General features: G+C 42.2%; 1 long non-coding RNA gene across 2 annotated transcripts in view; it reads left to right on the top strand.

Annotated features, from left to right (window-relative positions):
- Positions 1 to 14,177, top strand: part of LOC139077327 (uncharacterized) — a 91,526-nt gene extending 77,349 nt beyond the window's left edge. The window contains exons 6-7 of one of the 2 annotated variants that reach the window (XR_011529729.1): positions 10,835 to 10,938; positions 13,411 to 14,177. This is a non-coding gene — a long non-coding RNA (uncharacterized lncRNA). Of the gene's footprint in view, positions 1 to 4,186; positions 4,348 to 10,834; positions 10,939 to 13,410 lie in introns of those variants that run through there. The other variant, XR_011529732.1, reaches the window with a different exon arrangement.
- Positions 14,178 to 16,197: the final 2,020 nt, after the last annotated feature.

The raw sequence follows: 16,197 nt of genomic DNA on the forward strand, positions 1-16,197 counted from the left end.
GAGCGCGCAAACCCAACCACTCGGCCACGGGGCCAGCCCCAACATCACTCTTTTTAAAGCTCCATTCTGGTCAGAAAAATACCTTCAGTTACCACCCATTACATCACATGTTCATATTCTCTGGCCTCAAGGATCTGACTCTACTCTTCTCTTCAGTCTAACTTTTTATACCCGAGCCTGAATGGACTCCACAGTTTAAAGTCATCTCTGACTGTTCTTAAGATGTTCCTTCACACTGGAATGTTCTCTCCACTCCCATTCCACCAACTGGTATCTACTCTTCATCTTTCAAGGGTGAAAGAAAATACCACCTGAAACTACCCATATGTTCTCCTCAGTCATGGACTCTTCCTCTCCCTTTTCTGAACTTCTCTTCACTTTGTTTAGAATTTTATGTTGATCCCCAGCAAAATTAGGATGGATTATGAAACACAAGTCTATGAACACTTAAAAAAGGAAGAAGTAATCACTGGAAGCCAGCTTCCCACAGTGAGGGCAAGCCACATCAGCATAATTTCATTCCCTTTTATGATAAGACTGAAGGCTCACAGAAATAACAGAGGCATCTCCAGCTGAGCGAGGCATGTGAGCAAGCCTTGCAGAGTGAGTGGACCAGGTGTAGAATTGCGAGCTGCTTAGTACTCTTGACATGTAGATTCCTGGCCTCTAGAGCCTCCTCTTCCTAAACCTGGGGCCACTGATCCCCCACCTGCAGGTTCAGCCCTAGTCTGTCTCCAGGCAAGAAGCTATCAGGTGGTCTAGCCCAGGTCACACTTGTGGCCAGTTTAGCCAAGTGGCATTTCTAGTCAGGTTTCTTCCTCCTGAAACCAAGTCTCCACTTGGCGTCCAAGTTCCTGTAACTAGATCCAGTTCTTATTGGCTGTCCATGCCCTAGTTGTAATCTTTGTTACATTCTTGGTTCTCTTTTACCTTCAGGACCAGGCTTTGATATTACAATATCTTCCCCTGAAAACTGGAGTCCTGCCCATGAGCTTGACCAGTAGCTGTGGTTCTACCAGATCATAGAGTGTATTCCTGATGCTAATGTCCCCCTGGATTTCCAAATATCTGTCTTTCACTCTGCCCTACTCACCTTTAGGAATAAGCCCGTTACATCATGTAATCCCCCTTCTCTGCCTTCCCAGTGACTACCTGCTTGATGTCTGTTACCGTAACTTTCAGATCCTGCCTGTTGGGCTAGGTTCCCTCCAGCATTGACATGTGGATCTGTCTTCTGATTCCTGGCCTCCCCTTTGACAGGTGTGCTTTCGTATCTGAGTCCTTTCCAAGTTATCCTAACCTGTCATTTCTGGCCATAGGTAGCCATAATATCTCTCATTACTGCAGAGTGTTAGCTAATTAAACAACCATATGTGTGGACAGCTGACTGCTGGATCAATGTCAATTTGGCTGGAGATCTCTAGAGAATACTGAAGGGCTCTGAACTTGGTGCCTTTTTTTTTTAAATCAAGGATTAGAAGGAAGCTGGAGAAAGAATGTTCATCAAATTTTCAGATGATCTGTAGCTCAGGGAAACAGCGAATATACTTTGAGAATATTCTAAGATTACTACTTTCTCTTGCACCTAGAAAGTCCTTCCTCATTCCTTTCATCTGCCCAATTCCTCCGCATCCTATGAGACTCAGACAGTCGCCTTCTTCAGAGGTCTTGCTCCTCTTTTGTGGCCCCTGCATATTTCTCCATCGTTGTTCTGACCACATTATGTAGTAGGTAGACAGCCTGTGTCCATCTCCCAAAGGAGGCTGTGAGAACCCTGAGACCTGGCTATAGGTCTTTTATACCTAGTACTTAGCCCAAGGTATGGCACACTGTAAATGCTGACTAAGTAAAGATGCTAGAACAGTATTGGTACTCTCAACAGCTTCCTCTTCTTCTCTGGGCTCACCCTGGAAGACCTAAAACAGGTTCAAGTTACCTTTCTGGATTCTACCACTAAATCCTTTGTATCCTTGGCTTTTCATCTTCGCCTGCTCCTTCTTGAAGCCATTTCACTGTGGATCTTGATTTTTATCTTGACTTGTTCCTTAGAAGTTAAATTTCTAACTTTCCCTTATTTCTGGCCTGCTCACATTCAGGACTCTCATTTTGATTTTCTTCTTAATCTGGGCCCCAAACCCAGGCCAAGGGCCATCCTTGTTCACTCTTTTGTCCACATGCCCAGATCATCAGTGATGTTTGCTCCTGTCTCAAATCCTTCTATTAAAATCTGACTTTTTTTTTCAAATTATAGAGTGTTATAGCAGGCATTTAAAGCTCAGATGCGTTTTTATCTCAGAGATTAATTTTTTTTTTACTGTGCCGTCTTCCTTGTAAGATATCTTTACAGAGCTATAAAACCTTTTTGTGGCGTGAGTTGGAACACATTAACTGAATAGTGTAGCTTTAGTTATACTACCTAAATTCAGTGAGAAAAGTAAAAAATATTCACTTCTTTATTGATTATCAACAGCAGCAGCAGTGTAAACACATACTTATCAAGGGTCAAAGCAAGAGATTATTCACTTTTTTAGACTGATGTGAATTTGCCCTTGCAGTGGACATCTGTTGAGCTATCTGCCCTAGGCCCCAATCCCATCGAGGCCACCCTATTCACAGCTATAGTGAGATAGACTTAGGTGGGCCCCTGACCAAAGCTGGACTCATCACAGCCTCTTCCTCCAAAATCTGAGCTTGACATTAAATGTCAGGCTCTCTCTTTGTGGCTGTGTCAGTAGCATGTCAACTTTGATGCTCACTCCTGCCGTATGTCCCAGTGTCTTCCAAATAATCAGAGGAAACCTTCATCATGCACTCTTTGTTTTTAGTTGTCTCTGTAATCTGTATGCACATATTACTACATCTGTGCTGATTACAATCTCCTGGAGAGTATTAATATTGAGTTAATATTAATTTGGCTAATATTTGGGTTGCAAGTAATATTGGAAGCATTTTAAGAAAAAAATAGGAAATTTATTTTAAGACTATTGAGGTATCTAATGAAACTCAGGCACACAGAGCTTGATAACAGCAGCATCAGGACTAAAATCCTGTCTGATGATTAAGCCTGTTGCTTGGGCAATTTTTGAAATTCAATTACTAAAATTTTTTCTTATCTCCTGGATATTTTCTACACTTCTTGGCCTGTTTTTCTTTTCAGGTTCATTTCAAGTAGCTTTATGAAGGTTGTCCTAGCTGAGAACACCTCTTCATAAACCAGAGTGTTTCATTTGCCATCAACAATGAAAGCTTATTTACCAGACATTCTGTCAGTCTCAGTAACACAGAATTCCCATTAATGGTACTTCTGTTGATACAGTAGTACAACGAATATTACTTAGGTTCTTCAAGATCTCAAATTGCTTTCTGAATTCTTTACAAGACGTTAAACAAGAACTGTAATTACGTGTTTGATGTTTCTCTATTCTGTAAAATTGTGTTTGTATTTGCTACATGAAAACGCTATTTACCAGAATGCAGAACTCAAATCAAAGGGATAGCAGACGATTCGCACGCTTTATCAGAAACTAGATTAGCTCCCTGCCACCAGAGGGCGGCCTAACCTAATTATGAGGAACTGTGAATCAGGGAGACAGAATCTGGAGCGCACCCCGAATTATTGAAGGGGAAATATCACAAGCAAGAACATACACTTGGAGAATCAAAATACGGAGACCCATGCCCATTTTTCTTATTCATACTTCCTTGTTTCTAAAGAGCCCGTTTTATTCATTAGGAACGTCTTTACCGTTCTCTACCTGATGAATTTGCCTTGGTTGTTTTTAATCCCTGCTATTGCCTCGTTGCTGTCTGAGGTAATAAAAAAATGTGTTTCTTTAGGTCAAAAGATTATATAGAAAACAATGCACTACAACATTTGCAACCCACTGCCTAAAATTGAAAGGTGGCCTTGAGCCCCTCCTAACACAGAGGGACCCCTCCTGTTTTAAAGATTCAGTGAGGTGTCTATTCCATCAGCTTCCCTGTTCCCCTCCCCACTGTTACTACAGCCACAGAGTTCTCAGGGTCTATCTCAGATTCCTAGGAGTAGTAGAAACCCACTTCCTCCTCCTTTGCCCAGTAGTCATGGAAACATCTTGTTAAACACATGGAAAGTTTTGTTAGATCCTTTCCTTGGCCTTTCACTCTTCTAGTCAAATAACGTGTGTTCTTTTTTGCTTCTTTTCAGACATTACATGACATTGCTACTTTCCAACTTTTCTGTTATTTTGGTGGCCTCCCAAAATAGGTGGATCCATTGATTTGATTTTCGGCACCCTCTTGTGCCAATCCCCTGCATTAGTGTGCCTCTTGCAGTGCCAACTCCATCTGTACATCATCGGGGAAGTGGTGGGTGTTTCCTTGTTTATTTTGGTTTTAATTCAAATACACACCAGAGCCAGCCATTCAGTCTGAATTCATGCTACTTTCTATTCCTTCAGCAGAACAAGAAAGCAGTCCCCAAGCCTGTCTCCAGACAAAAAGCATATCATTGCCTGAAATCAGCCCTCTGATTCCTAAATGCAACGGGCGAGTCACTGCCCCTCCCTGCTGAAAGATCTTTTGGGGGCAGGCTGCAGACACAGCCCAGCTTGCAAGGGCCTGAGAGGGGAGGAGCCTTTGAAGTTAGGTGGCTGCTGTCCCCGGTGCACATCACTCACGGCATTCATCCCTAATAATATCTCATGAAGACAATCTTTTCTGGGAAACAAATCAGGCGGCCGCGGCAATCTGTGTGACGGGCTTCCAAGCCATGTGTCACGCTGCAAATATGTGGGCATTAAGGAGTATGTTTTCCTGGCTCCAGACCTGAAAACCTACTCTGTCCAGAGACTTAGCCAGCAGCCCGAGGACCCACGGCAAACAAACACGCTGCCCGGTCAACGCCGTGTCCTTTCTGCTCCCGCCAGAGAAGCTTCTGTTCAAATGCACACAGGATCTTGCTGGATTGAAGTGGATTGTCGCCAATTCACACACAGCAGGGGTCAAAGTGGAAGCACATTTTCTGCAGTGAATGTGTGACCGTCCTTCTCTTCCTTTTCCTTCTTTTCCTCAATCTTCTGGCATTTGATGCGAATGAAAAGCAAGATGAGCTCTGTTTTCTCCTTTCCCATTCTCGGCAAGCACTGTGGGAAACAATCGTCTCTCTAGTGCGTAGCCTATTAAATATTAACTACCAAGGAAGAACAGAAAGTCTGTTTTGCAGCCCTTCTACCCTGCCTAACACAAAGAAGTATGAGATCTATCATAGAACCTTTTTTCAGATCTTTTGCTGTGCCAGCCACCTATGCTAAGCACTCGTCATACATTGTATCATTTAATTTTCACCACAAACTTGTATTGTATTACAATTATTTCTATTTTACAGATAGGGAAACTGAGGCTGGTAGAGTGTCAGAAATTTGCTCCAGATATCTCAGTCAGTAAGGTGAGCTTTGAGTCAGCACTGGCAACCATACTCTAGTCTGGACTTAAAAGCTGTTCTAGAAGAGAGCATGTGAACAAGTAGGACATGTTGGGTTCTATACCACCTATCACTATCAATTCATCTAAGATCTCATGCTGTAAAAATCGGTGTCATGCCCTGTCGATTTCTCTAAACAAAGCAAAACCCCAGAATCTCCTAGACTTAGTGATGCTATGGACTAAAGAGAGGCTCCGGTCTCCAGACCAGGTTCTGGCTTCTTGAAGGGGTGACTGGACCTTTCTCCTGTCCCTCCCCCACCTCGTGGACTCGCACAGTAGCTGCAACAGGCTGAGGGAGGGGGGTCTCCCTAACTGCTTGGGTTTTAGCCTTTGAGGTTGACATTAAGCTCCCTGAGCTATTTGGTAGATACCCCCTCATTCAAAATTAATACATTTCGTACAACTGAAGATCAACAAAAATCAATGAATACATTTTATAGAGGGTGTATCATGCGTTCACAGCCCTGCTGGCTTCTGCAGAAGATAAAGGAGGAATACAAAACATGGCCTCTGATGTGGATTTGGCCACGAGGAGAAGGGACAGATCTGAGGCTCCATGTCACTCTAAATCGCTCCCAATTCCTGGGGCCAGCCGATACCCCTTCAGGGCCCACTGTGCTCCCTGGTCCAGCAGAAGCATGATGAGTGATCTATAGCAGCAGTTTCTCAAGCTTTTAGGTTTTAGGAGTCCTTACACTCTTAAAAATTATTGAGAACACAAAGAGTTTTTGTTTATGTGGGTTACATCTGATGATATTTATCATATTAGAAATTAAAAGAGATACATTTTTAAAAATATCTCTATATTAACTTATTTAAAAATACAATAATAAACTCATTGCATTTAACATATTTTATGAAAAAAAATTGTGTTTTCCAAGAAAATTAGTGAGAAAAATGCCATCATTATACATTTTCTCAAATCTTTTTAATGGAGGACAATAAAAGAGAATGATTCTCTTATCTGCTTCTTCATTTACAATCTATCGTGATTCTTCTTTTTGTTTTTTGTGAGGAAGATTGGCCCTGAGCTAACATCTGTTGCCAATCTTCCTCTCTTTGCTTGAGGAAGACTGTTGCTGAGCTAACATCTGTGCCAGTCTTCTTGTATTTCATATGTGGGACGCCACCACAGCACGGCTTGATGAGCGGTGTATAGGTCCATGTTTGGGATGCATACCCACGAACCCTGGGCCACCGAAGTGGAGCAAGCAGGCTTGACCACCATGCCACTGGGCCAGCCCCTGTGATATATTGTTTTGATCGAAGTATTTAAAGAAAATACAGCCTTGCACAGGTAAGCAGCAGGAAAAAGAGGACCTAGCAGACCCCCTGCAAGTGTTTTGGGGACCTCTAGTGGTCCTCAGGCCACACTTGGAGACCAGCTATCTTTATGTAGAATTCGAGCCCAGATAGCTTGTGTGGCTTAATGTCGTTCTATGACCTTGTGTCCCCTCATGTGCTGATTATCAGCCTAATCTTTGGGTCAAGACATTGAATGCTCCTATTCAAATGTAAATTTATCAATCATCCTTTAAATAAATCTGTATAAAGTGACATAAAAATGTGCAAGATTCAGAAAGCTAGGAACATAAGTGTGAATAAAACAGAATAGCAGAACAATTTACTAGAAACTTGTTCCCTGAGAGAGTGGAAAATGCCACAGGTTTTGATGGGACAGAGAAGAGTGGCTGAAAAAGTCTGAAGGAGATACTCTTAAGGACTAACTCAGGCCAAAGTGAAAGTGGCCAGCATGCACAAGTTGAGGACCATCCAGAATTCTCATCTGGAAAAACAAAAAGTACCTGTAAAAACTCATTTCTTTGAGTTGACCCACTCTTCTTTTGAATGAAAATATGCCTCCATCTCCCAACCACGTAAAGACCACTTTCAGAACCTTGGATGTTCCCATCTGCGTCATTCAGGATTCCACCAGAGAAACAGAACCAGTAAGTTCTATAGTTATATACCTAGATCTAGATATAATCCACATACACACATTTTTATACATACACACGTATATGCAAAGAAACTTATTGAAGGAAATTAATTTATGCGATTGTGGGAACTAGGCAAGTCCTAAATCTGTAGGGCACACCGTCAGGACAAGAAAGCTGGAAACTCTGGGGCAGGAGCTCATGCTGCCATCCACGTAAAACATCTTCTTCAAGGAAATCTCAGTTTCAACTGATTGGATCTAGCCTGCTCAGATTATCCAGGATAATCTCTTTTACGTAAAGTCAACTGATTGTAGATCTTAATCCCATCTATGAAACACCTTCACGACAACACCTGGATTCGTGTTTGGTTAAATAAGTGGGTACTACAGCCTAGCCAAGTTGACACATCAAACTGACCATCACACCACTTTACTGTGAGTCTGTTTGATCGACTTCTTCCATCCGAAAAATTTGTTATAAATTAAAATTTAAAAACAACCTAGGGATTAAGAAAGATAAAGAATAAAGAAAAATACAGAGCAAGAAGAAGATAGAAAAAGAAAGCTGGTCAGGTGGCAGGGGAATGGAGGAGAGACAGAATGGAAACAGAGGAATTGCCACAGAAAGACATACAAAACTATGGGGGAAAGACAAAGGAGGGGAAGAGAGAGAAATAGAGAAGAGTGACTGTTCTAGTTAAACTTCTCTCATCACTAACTTTAAAGTAGGAATTACAGAAATAATCAGTATTCCCAACTCTTTATTTCCCTTACCCTGAGTTAAATGGCATCGCTATGGGAGTTTGCCAGGTAGGGAAATGTAACTCTTGAAGCTCAAGTAACCTGAAATTTATTAACTGTAGATCCTGTCTGGAGCTGGTCCCTGGGCTAGAAGTTCCCCATCCCTACCCTCTTTGTTGAGATAGGTTTGGTTTTTCTGAATTTGACCATAGGGAAAAGGTGTGACCCCTCTCCTCTTTTGGTCAATGCCTTAGGCTCTGCATTCAGACTGTGTGGGAGGCATCCTTTAAAACAGCCCCCAGTGATCCTGTCCTCTGGCATTCACAACTTTTGTATTATCCACTCTCCTCAAGTCTGGGTTGGACCTAGCGCATCACTTTCAATGAATAGAATGTGGGAGAGTGATGAGATGTCACTTCTGAGATTAGGTTACCAAAGATTGTGACTTTCATCTTGCTAGCATTTTCTCTCTCTTTCTCTCTCTAAATCTTCTTGCTTACTTCCTCTAATGAAGCAAGCTGTCATGTTGTAAGCTTCCCTCTGGAGATGTCCACGTGGCAAGGAACTGAGGGCAGCCTTTGGCCAATAGTCACAGAGGAGCCGAGGGCCTCAGACCAACAAGCCACAAAGAACTGAATCCTACCAATAAACAGGTGTTGGAAGTAGATCCTTTGCCAATCGATCTTTGATATGACCAGCCATTACGGACCTTGAGTGCAGCCTTGTGAGAGACCCTGAGTCGGAAGACTCAGCTAAGCTGCACTCAGATTCCTGACCCATAGAAATCATAAGATAATATTGTTTTAAGTTGCTAAGATTTAGGGTAATTTGTTATATGGCAATACATTACTAATACTGATTGCCTGAATTTAAATCCCACCGCCTATTAGCTATGTGACCTTGGGCAAGTAACTTGAATTCTATGCCTCAGCTAACTCATTTGCACAATGTGGACAATAATAATAATAATACTGACTGCATAGGGCTATTGTACGAATAAATGATTTAATATATAAAAAAACTGAATAATGCATGGCACACAGTAAATGCACAGTAATTGTTAGCAAACTACTGCTGCTCCTGCTATCACTGTTATCATCATCATCATCATCATCATGGTCGTCGTCAAAAGCTTAGGGATGGATCACTTTGTATATCCTTCTAGGGAAACACGTAATGTCCCTGCGAGGCAATTAAGACTAACTGCTGTCCCTTAGGGAGTTAGCCATAAATTTTCATCATTAACTTCCCAAGCTCCTGCTAGCTCCATGCACTTCTAAATCTGGAATGGCACGTGCACATATACAAGTGGTCCCAGAGAGCCCAGTGCCTCACTGCACCCAGAAGATCCTCAAAGATTTCTAAGGAATTTTGGAAATGTCTTCTACAGACATCTTTTCATATTTGATCCCTTTCATCATGGTGTCATTTTACAATGATTTTTAGTGCTCAGTCATGGAATTACCTGCTGAAAAAATGGAGGAGACTTTTGGCCTCAGGGAGTGGTGAGCCAGTCACTAAAGCAGAACACTGAGAAGACCCTGCACCTACTCTGCCTGTGGTTTGCTCCAGAATTTTGCAGAGCCTTTTCGTCTGGGGTTGCTGACTCGGGTGGGAAGAAGGGGTTGTCTGCAAAAGGGAAAGACCAAACAAAGGGTCATTATTGGTCATCTCCCTTTCCTTACCTGCAAATGAAGGATAATGTTTTACCCTCGCTACTTTCTAAGCTGTCTTATTAGGAATGAATGAATGCGTATCTGAATGATGGTATCTTTAACACATCTGTTACAGCAAAAGAAAGCTTCAGGTAATGAGTGCCTCTGATTTAAAAAAAAAAAAAAAAAACTGCCAAAAGGTAACAGATGGAATGTTAAGTACTAGCTGAATAAGTCTTACAAGTTTTGCAGAAATGGGGCTGAACTCAGATCTCAAGGAATTCTTCCACTCCTAGAGATCCAGGAATGCCATAAATGCACCATCTTCTTGACCAAGGCAAAGAAGCTGTCACTCAAATGGAGTTCAATCTATTCCCTTTTGTCCCTTCCCAATTTGTTTTCCATAAGCTTGCAGCAGCTGCTAGGGTAGATGTGGCCTTACAAGAAGTCCCCAGAGCTGTGCTGATACTGAGGAGACTAAACAACCTATAAAGACAAGTGCTTTGGATCTATCTGCAGGATGTAATTTGGCAATCCCAAATTTAAAGTAATTAAGAGAGTTCTTTCCATACCTTCTCTTGAACGAGAGGCATCAAAGCATAGTGAGTTGGTCTGGCTTTGAAATCAGATACACTAGGGTACAAATCCAAGTTTAGCTGTGAAACTTTAGGGAGTTCCTTAACCTCTACTCTCAAACTCCTCATCTATAACATGGCGATAGAAATGCCCATCTCACAGGGTTGTTGATAGCTACTATTACAATTTATTATTATTATTAAACGAGAGATAATGTTTAAGAGGGAAAGTCAGTGAAGGGGTGAAGAGAGAGAGGGATCTGCCTCTGGGAGTGGTGGTTTGGGGACAACACATCACACTGGCATAAAGACTTTGCATATTCCAGGATAACTGAGGGATTGTGTTAAGCAGCAGTCCCGGTCCCCAGGCCTTCAACATTGACAGCCAGCATCCAGATCAGCAGAACTCTGGAAATTCTATCTGCCTCTGTTCTTCTAATTGAAAACTAATTGTCCTATAGGGCTGAGCTTAATCCTATCTACTCAGTGGAGCCCATTCTGACGGCCACAGCCAACGGCGATCTGACTCCCCCAAACAACTTGTGCTCCTCTCACTGGACATTTAGTAAGTTCTAACTTCCATTGCTGCTTACCTTACTGTACTGTATTTATAATTTGTCTCTGAAACAGTTGCAGTTCCTTGAGGGCAGGAAGTAGACTTTTACCGTCTTTGAATCACTCCCAGGAATAGGGTCCATGAATTCAACCATCTGTGGGTCTCTAAGATTCTGTAGAGATGACTCAGGTATGTCACCTGGGATGAGAGACCTGGGCTCCCAGTGCCAAATCTTGGGCTTGTCACCCCCACTCTCTCCCACCAACTTCAGCCAGAAGAGCCCGGCTTTCATCTGCTTTGCCTTTGGACTTCAGTGGTGATGATGACGATAGCATATTTATTGAGGATACTGGTAGACAATGTTCTCATGCCCTACCATTGTGTGGTACTTGCCAGCCCAGTTGCCAACTGCCTGAGGGCTTTCTCTGGCAGCCAGAGCAAGTAGAAGAGCCAGAGAATTCACACCCCTAGGAGCAGCCTGCAAACACTGACTGACTGGAATAGTATATAAATATCCCAGCTTCCTTGACCCTTGATGCTGAGGTGGGTGGTCCTCATTGACTCCTGGAGTTCCCCAGTGAGATCAGGTTCTACTTTCTCACAGTGGTAACAGACTTGGTAACTTACCCCTTCCTGGCTTCTCTCCCTTCCCTCTCTCACTCGCTCACTCACAGGTATTTCCTGGGATCATTTCTCAAATCCTCATCTCAGGGTCTACTTCTGGGAAACCAGACATTAACTACTCAGCATCTGTTCATTACCAATCTCTGATCTAAAAGCTTTACAGACGTTGACTATTTCAATTCTTTAACCACCCTATTAAAATTTTTTCAGTTTATTTTTGTTTTGCAAATAAGGAAATTGAGGCAAGACACGGTTAGGTGTCTCCCTGAATTCACAAAGCTGTGTTGATGCCAGGATTCAAAGCATAGGGGTCTGTAATGAAGAGACTTTCAAATTTGCTGATCCAGGTAGATACCCTGTCCATTGGCTAAGAATCACAGCGTCCTCCAGAAGTCCTTGGCAAAACTCATTTTCTCTAATTAAATCCTGAATATCGTCTTTTTTTTTTTCAATATTTTAAGTCTAGATGGCCTTAGTCTGTGGTTTGAAGGTGACTGTTTATCAGAGGCACTACTTTTGTTTCTTACATACACGGCTAGAGGAGGGGAAGTGCAACAGGAAGAAGTAGCATGTCCCGACATCTTGACTGAGCGGCACTCCTTATTTCTGCTGGTTCCCTTCCCAGTGTCACTGGAGGAATCAGGCCTTGGTTCCAGTAACTATTCCTCCACGGATGGCGGTACCAATAATACAGATAGAGATGTTGGGAGGAAGGAGAAGCCAGCAGGTGTGGAATGGGAGCGTGAATGGGGAGGGTCCTCAAATATGGAAAGAATTCTGTTTTAGTCATGTTGTGTTTGAAGAAATGGTGATACTTACAATTGGAAATATTAAGTATGTAGTTGGAAAAGTGTGTTGGGAACTTGGAAGGAACTTGGAACTAAGATCAGGGCATAGAAGTGGTGGTGGCTGAAGTCATAGGATAGGATAAGACTTGAGTTTACACAGGATGAAGGAGGTTCAAGGATGGAATCTTGGGGAATGCCTATTTCTGATGTCAGGATAAGGAAGAGAAGTCATCAAAGGAGGTGGAGAAGGAGAGCCAGGACAGTGTCACAATAGGGACTCCAAGGATGGGGAGTTTAATTCCAAGAAATAGCAACTAATCAACAGTGCCAAATACCTTAAGGGTGGAGTTGGAGAACGAGGACTAAAATTTAAATGTAGTGCTTAGGCTATCTCTCCCAACCTTTGGGGTCAGAGCCTAGAATGTTGAGGTAGAAACTAAGAAGAGGGAGGGTATGGAAATGTAAAAAGTGGTGAATAATTCATGCAATTTAGTAAATCAATCCCTTGCTTTTGTGAAGGGTATTCTAGAACCACCCCCTAATACAGGCTCCACCAATCCCCAAACCTCCTCAACACTCTGTTTTTAGTGTACAATAAGTGTTTAAGTGAGGAATCTTTAGGAGTGACCTCAATCTTAACTTTCCGGGTTTCTTTTGTTTGTTAGTTTGTTATTATTGGTTTTAAAGACTAGTAAATAATCCCTTAGGGAACAAGTTGTCTAGCTAGTCACTAGAGAAATCCCACACACATATTGTTGGTTTTTAAAGGATTAGAGCAGCAAATTCACTTAAGATCACGACTTTGTAGAGGACAAAATAATTGTATTTGATGATTAAGAAGACAATCCAAGATCTTGCTGTACCTCTGGGCCATTACCCTGGATTCCATTACAAAGAAGTCAGGGAAAATAAATACTAGAAAAGGAGCCAGGGGATCTGGGCTCTAGTCCCAGCTTGCATCAATTCAGTTCACCTCAGATTCCTCATCTTAGAATGAGGAGCTTGACCTTATTGGTGATTCCCAAACCAGTGCTGGTCTCTGATGATGTTTTCTTCTTCTTCTTTGCAGCAAAGGACAGACGAAAGAAGAAAGAGAGAGAGGGAGAGAGAGATTATGTAATGAGTTATTCATAAAGTCACAATTTATTTATTTTTAATTCTACAATTTGTCCCCTCTACTGTTATACTAAAATGTCCCTTCTTTAAAAAAACCATGGTCATAGGCATTAGCAGCGGGATTTTTAATGTGCTTAAATAGCAACATCAAAAGCTGGCAACCTCATAGTTTGGCTGAAAATTTCCTCTAAGTTTTTGCTGGCCTATGGACCCATGGGACTAGGATGCGCATTTCCTCTTCAATTCTAAGCTGAATATGGTGGGTAGAGTTTAAAATCTCTGACTTTTATTTTGATCTCAGAGGAAAGCAACAGGAGTCACCCAGCAACCCTGCCAGTCTCCCCACCTCTTATTCGAATCTGCGAGCTTCTGCTGTACTTGTCAACAACAGTGACATATTGAGAAGGAATTTCAAAAGCAGAGCTTGCATCCCAGGACACTGGAGCTCTGAGTGCCAACAGAAAATTGTGCATCCTTGCAGTGTAGAGAAAAAGCAGATTTGCTTTGTTAAATTCCTTGAATCATTTCAAAGGAAATTTCCCCAGCCCAGAGATACTGGAAATGAGATCTGCTCAGAACAGGCTGTAGAGACAAATTGAACCCAGGGGCTGGCTATAGAAACATTACCCCAGAACCAGAATAAAAGTTACTTACTTACATTTTTACCTACTGAAATGTGGGTCTTACCTTGGCATCTGAAATAAATGACATAAAACTCCATTCGTCTCCTTCCCACTGTGTACCCACCTATTTCGGCAGGAACTATTAAAACTGTAGCAGGTCAGAGCAAATTGTCGCTGGCAGCAGCTTCAATAAATCTGTGCCACTGAACTGCAGGAAGAATTAAAATGCAGAAATTAGAAATCAAAGGCACTGAGTTTAGTGTAAGTGCGACTTATCTGATTAAGCGTAGTTTCATAAACCCCTAGATCTCCATCTCATAAAGCCCTGGGGAAAACCTGAGGGGGTGGGCACCAGTAATTTCACCTTCCAGAGGAAGCCATGAATTTCAATACGCCATAGCAACAGAATACATTTCTCATTAAAGATGAAGACGTAATACAGCTCAGAACAAAACTCCCTAGGAATCAAACATTGCAAAGTGGTATTGGTGTTCACCATTAACTTGCAACGCATGAGATCTGCCCAGAATGTTTTGCTTATTGGGGCAGGAAATTGTTTCCTGAAATCAGAGGCATTGAGCCTTTTTTTGCGGGTAAGGGCCTCATGAAAAGTCAAATGAGAATGGAACTTTAAGAAAGGCAGGAATACAAACAGACCCAAAGGGCAGGCATTGGAAACCAACACAAAGGAGAAGGAGGGGTACAGATCTGCAAGAGACATCTCAGGATTTTATACTGGGCGCTGTTACAAGATACTCTGCAAAGCATTTTCTAATCACTAAGTTACTGAATCTTTAAAATCATCTTGGGAGGGAGGGATCTTCATCCCCATTTTCCAGAAGATGAAACAGGCTCCGAGTTTAAATTCCTTGCTCAGGGTCATAACAATCCTTCAATTGTAGAGTCTTACCCAAGACTCAAACCGTCACTCACCGAACATCAAATTTTGTGCTATACAACCGCCAGAGTACAAGTTAAACAGAGGTTGACATGGAGGCAAATGAAAATGAGCTATGATTCTGTTGGTGGCTTAGTTCATGGCTTTAACAAACTGTTCCAGTTGGAGGTGCCCTGAAGATGTCAGCTCTGTGGATGGCACTTGGTGAGAGGATGGGCCTCCCAGGCTTCTGCAGGTGTGTCCACCTTGCTTCTACCTCTTCTAAGACTCAGAGTTGAAACGCCCCTGGGACACCAGCCCCTCTCAGAGTGGTTTAGTTTCAGGAGACTTTCACCAAAGTGGCATATTAACTTTAGCCTTATTTTGTAATCTTCCAATCTTAAGGTGTCAGGAAAAAAAAAAAAAAAGACATTTCCATGTGTTCAGCTGCAGGAGGTAGCCTTAACTGTGGATCCCTCCGTATGTCAAGTAGTTGCGACACCTGTGGCTTTTATGAGAGAGAGAAAACAGATATCATCAGGAAAAAGAAAAATATTTTCCTGCACCTGTCCCCTCCCTAATGAAGAAAGGAATTCAAGTCAAGGCTTTTGGGCATGGGTTCCAATTCTTTGCACCAAGGGAATATGTCAACATAGTAGCTTATTGCAAAGATCTTGGAAACTATTGGTAATCATTTCTTAACTTTAAAAAAAAGGCTTCTGGAGGCTGGTCCCATGGCCTAGTGGTTAAGTTCACTGCACTTGGCTTTGGTGGTCCAGGTTCGGTTCCTGGGCATAGACCTACACCACTCATTAGCAGCCGTATTACGGTGGTGACCCACATACAAAATAGAGGAAGATTGGCACAGGTCTTAGCTCATGGCAACTCTCCCTCAGCAAAAAGAAAAAGGCTTCTGTAAGTGTGTATGCTAACCTTCCTATTGGTACCAAATCAAAGGCAGGTGTCCTTTTAGGAATTATTTTTGTTCATGGGCTTAATTGGTGACAATATCTTCTTGCCTCATCACCAGTAAAGGAGCTTCACAATTTAAATACCTGAAGAAAAAGCACAGAAAGGTGTTTTTTGCCTCTTTGCTAATGGAAAAACAAATAAATCCTCAGTCAATATACGGAGAGTACTCATATATATGATGATGTGTCAAAAAAGATGGCAGGTAGCAAAGGTCAGCCCTCTCAGCTTTACAGTTCTTCTGTCTTTGCCTTTTCCACTTTTCCTAGGT

This window comes from Equus przewalskii, chromosome 1, assembly GCF_037783145.1.
Source record: "Equus przewalskii isolate Varuska chromosome 1, EquPr2, whole genome shotgun sequence".
Lineage (NCBI taxonomy): Eukaryota > Metazoa > Chordata > Mammalia > Perissodactyla > Equidae > Equus > Equus przewalskii.